The sequence below is a fragment of the Microtus oregoni genome, unplaced genomic scaffold (assembly GCF_018167655.1).
Source record: "Microtus oregoni isolate MIOR12 unplaced genomic scaffold, Mior012 000090F_ref0000504, whole genome shotgun sequence".
Lineage (NCBI taxonomy): Eukaryota > Metazoa > Chordata > Mammalia > Rodentia > Cricetidae > Microtus > Microtus oregoni.
This window is the reverse complement of record NW_024544599.1, coordinates 2,572,337-2,577,088: the sequence shown is the minus strand read 5'-3', so window position 1 is coordinate 2,577,088 and position 4,752 is coordinate 2,572,337. Positions and strand designations below refer to the sequence as shown.

The 4,752-nt window shown below is 36.2% G+C and overlaps 1 pseudogene; it reads left to right on the top strand.

Annotated features, from left to right (window-relative positions):
* The first annotated feature begins 4,039 nt into the window (after positions 1 to 4,039).
* Positions 4,040 to 4,351, top strand: LOC121442269 (annotated as a pseudogene).
* Positions 4,352 to 4,752: the final 401 nt, after the last annotated feature.

Genomic DNA, 4,752 nt, shown 5'->3' with positions numbered 1-4,752 from the left:
TTGAGCCTATAATTCATGTTCCTAGAGAAGCTAAATAAGGTGAATCCAAAGACAAACACATAGGCATCCTCAGGAATATTAACCTTCATCAGGCGATGAAAGGAGACAGAGACAGAGACCCACACGGGAGCACCGGACAGAAATCTCAAGGTCCAAATCAGGAGCAGAAGGAGACGGAGCACGAGCAAGGAACTCAGGACCACGAGGGGTGCACCCACACACTAAGACAATGGGGATGTTCTATTGGGATTTCACCAAGGCCAGCTGGCCTACGTCTGAAAAAGCATGGGATAAATCCGGACTAGCTGAACATAGCGGACAATGAGGAATACTGAAAATTCAAGAACAATTGCAGTGGGTTTTTGATCCTACTGCACGTACTGGCTTTGTGGGAGCCTAGGCAGTTTGGGTGCTCACCTTACGAGACCTCGATGGAGGTGGGCAGTCCTTGGGCTTCCCACAGGTCAGGGAACCCTGATTGCTCTTCGAGCAGATGAGGGGGGGGGGGGACTTGATCGGGGGTGGGGGAGGGAAATGGGAAGCGGTTGTGGGGACGAGGCAGAAATCCTTAATAAATAAATAAATTTAAAAAATAAAAATAAAAAAAAAGATAACTTTCTATCAGTCAAAGTCTGCGGAGAACTAAGTGATCAGTTTATGACAACCATAGGCATATAGTAGGGGTCTGTCCTCTCACCGCTACTCTTTAATATATTCCTGGAATTAGTAATAGCAACAGACCTGGAGGATGAGGAGAAAGGCGTGCAGATAGGTGGGGTGCAAATCAATAACTTGTATTTTGGCAGCGATATTGCACTACTTGCTGAAAGTCCAAATGAGCTACAGGCCATGGTAAATAAGGAGGTATAAGTGGTATAAGTAACTGAAAACATTGGTATGAAAGTAAATATTGAAAAGACTGAGATACAACACATGGGAAAGGGCACACATTTTAATTCATTGGAGTAAAAAAATCAGTACTACAAGCAAGCAGTTGATTTTGTCTATCTGGGAGGAAACCTCTGTTCAAAGGAGGGGATGATTTCAAACATCAAGAGGCAGATAGGGATAGTAAGGGCTGCATTCCAGGCACTAGGCAATGTTTGGTTAGCAAGAGACAAAACGGCAACAAAATTACAAGTATATGGAACACTTGTCTGGAGCTGCCTTCTTTACAATCCTGAAACCTGGACAATGAAACGCTCCTCAGAACAGTGGCTGATGTGTTTGAGATGGAATGACTCAGGAGGATTTTAGGTGTCACATGAAGAAATAGATTGTGTAACAAAGACATCAAAAACATCTCCATCTACAGAAGGAACTAAACTACAGGATATGGCAATGGTGCTTGAGATACTTCGACCATGTTATGAGAATGAATGCAGGCAGATACTCAAAGATAGCACTGCTTAGAGGAGTGCTTGGGATAAGGCGAAGAGGAAGACCCAAAAAATGCTGAATAAAGGAAAACGATGGAACTTTGGATATGACAACAAAACAAGCATCTAGGACTGCCCAGGATAGAAACATCTGGAGAACCCCTGTAAAAAGGCTACCCATTTATATTTAAACATTACCAGGGCATAAATGATAATGATGAAGATGTAAAAATAAATAATATTGCTGAAACCACGTGATGAATGTTAAAACTATCTAGCCTTATGAAGAAGTCATGATCTGATATGGGAATTCTGAAAAAGAAATGCAAAGGAGATGTCAGATAGAAATTCCCTACAGTCTGGGATCCCAGAAATCACAGAACACCAATAAGAAAGTATGATAGTATTTTATTTTTATTCTTGTGACATAAGTACATATATTTATCAAACTGTATACTTGAAAAGAATGAATCGCCCTGTTTATAAATAATGCTACAACAAATCTAACATTAGAAATCAATTGAAAAATAATACTGGTGATATTATCTTCTCCTAGACCTGCAAGAGGAGGGTCCCAGTGCTTTGCAATCAAACATAATATTGCATGTCATTTTGAGACAAATAGAATTCATCATTCTAGGGATTTATTTATTTTTGTCTCTTATTCCTAATTGGTAAATGCCTTATGAATAATTGATAAGGTGTCTATTATTAATTTGGCTGAGTCTTTCAAGATAGAATTTTTATATTCTTTGGTTAATTGTTATAATTATTTATTCTTAATTTCCTAATATTAAATTTTTGTGACTCACTGGAAAGAAAACCTATTCAACTGAAGTGTTATTATTTAATAAACAACTGCATGTGGTTTGCTATAACATTTTTCATATGTAGTTCTAAGCATAATTAATCTCTCACAGCAATACCATGAGTTCTATTTGAGATAGGGTTTTGATTGATTAATAATTGAAGGTTGAAATCTTTCCATCAGTTTGTACAATCTAAGGAAGCAAAGCTAAAATCAAGTTCAAAGATTTAATAAAAATTATTTAATGACAATGACATTTCTGTAACATATTCCTGTACATTTATTTTTTGAAATTTTTTAGTGCTTATAAAATTTATTACAAGAATCATTATAAACACTAATGTTTTTTTATTTTTCTGGATTGCTATCCATTTCATGTATACTAAAATACAGAGAAATTAAATTAGGCTCTTATAAATGTCCTCCCTATTAGCACTATCAAATACACCAAAGGTACTCTATCTTCTTTCATTTTAGTATGTTTGCCCAATTTTTTCTACTGTCTAAACCTATAATCTATAACACGAACTGAAATAAAAAGAAAATAATAACTTTTTAATATAATAATGTTTACTACATCTCAGGACTGCGGGTTAGTATATCTGATATGGGAAAATAAAATAATCAGTACAGTTAGTCTTTCATTTTCTATTTTAATATAACTTAATGAATAATTCTTTTTTCAAAATTTTTATTACATTTTTATTTTTTTAAAGTTTTTAAATTAAAATACCTTTTGACCTTGTTTTCCCTTCCTCCAAGTTCTTTCATACTGTTTCCCTTTTCCTACCAACCAACTTCAAGTTCTTTTTAAAAAAATAGACAAAAATACAGTACAGCAGCAACTCCCCATCAAAAACATCAAGAAAACAATATTAAAGAACACCAGAAAAAAAAATACCAAACTGTAATCAAATAGAAACACACAAAAAGACAGTAAAGTCTATTATATGAGGCCTGTCTTGGTTGACATACTTAGTCTTAGTGTGGAGAAAACTGGTTTTCCTTCTCCCAACAGGGGTAAGTGAGAGTTCAGTTATTAATCTTTACCCTAGTGGCTACTTTCAATTAGATTTTTGCTGATTTGGGATTTAAAAATTCTTCTTTCATAGTATATTTGTAAAATAACTTGATCTTGTCTTCCATCAAGCTCTGTATGATAAAATTATAGAAATCTCATTTGATATTCTTCAGTAAAGAAGAAAAGTGTTAGGTCTCCATCTACCTACTTGATAATTTATGTGTCATGGGAGTCTTGAACACCTACTTTTGCTTGATATTTGGGAAGGGTCCTTTGGAAGCCAGGTTAGCGTCAAATATAACCTTATCTACATAGATAAAATTCATGGTCCTCCTGCCTCTACACCTCCTGAGCACTACACTACCAAGACAGGGCACCACACCCAGCTAGATGTTTGTTTACCTTTTCCTTCATCCATTCATTCATTTACAACTATAGAACATTTCTTTATTTTTCACTAAGACTCTCCAAGAGGACACAGCTAGCCTTCTCGCAGCCTCCATCCCCCACAATGAATTTGAGTACTCACTGCTATAAAGCAGGCAGGTTTCAGTCTTAAATGTCAAGGAACACTTTCTATGTGAATTATCATAAAAATGTTCTTTTTAAAAATAAAAGAAAGAAAAGAAGCAAAGAGGCAATGGTTGTTTCCAAATTAAAAGATCATTTATGTTTCATGTCATAATGTAGTCTTGGGTTGAGTGTGACCAAATGGAAATATGATGCTATCATACAAAATGTTCGCTACAGTATGATGTATGCACCTGTCTCAAGCCCACCCCTAGCCTTTAATGCTTCATCAGCGGTGGCTACAGTAAAGCATCTGGCACAATGTATCACACCATTGTGCCTGTGTAGCCTCCCAAGAGGCCAGAAGGCAAGACATACACCGACTATGAGTCTGTGAATGAATGAATTGAAGGTGTTTGTAAGGCGTATGGAGAACATCTGAAGAGAGTGAATCCCAACAGTCGCTCCATTGTATAAGATATTGCTCAGTTGTTGGGGTTTATTGATGACCTGGCAGATCTCAGGTGTCTTGTTTAGCCAGCTGATACCCAGAGGAACCAATCTTATAACGAAGACTGGATCAAAGATATCTACATGCTCCTTCATCTACGGGCTCAACAATCTGGGAAGTAATTGGATCTTTTATATGTCTCTAATCAATTCCAATGTGTCAGGCTCCAACATGGCCACATCATAGTATGGTTTGTGGTTTTGTTTGTTTTTCTTTGTTTGTGCAGAATTTCCTTGTGTCCAGAATTATAAAACAGGGCCCAACCTAAGATTTAGCCACCTTTTCAAGATTCCCTGATTCTCTTTACTGAAAAAATAAATGGTACTTCAGAGACAGTACCTTGGCTCTAGAAGTACTCACTTCTACCACAGTACTACTGCTTCTATCTATGACTATTTTTCTACATCATTATATATTTGTGTGTGTAGATATGTATGTATGAATGTATGTATATATGTAAAGCTTTCATAATAAGGTCTTCAATTTGAATCTACTAAACACTAAACACAAGTTTTGTAGCTCC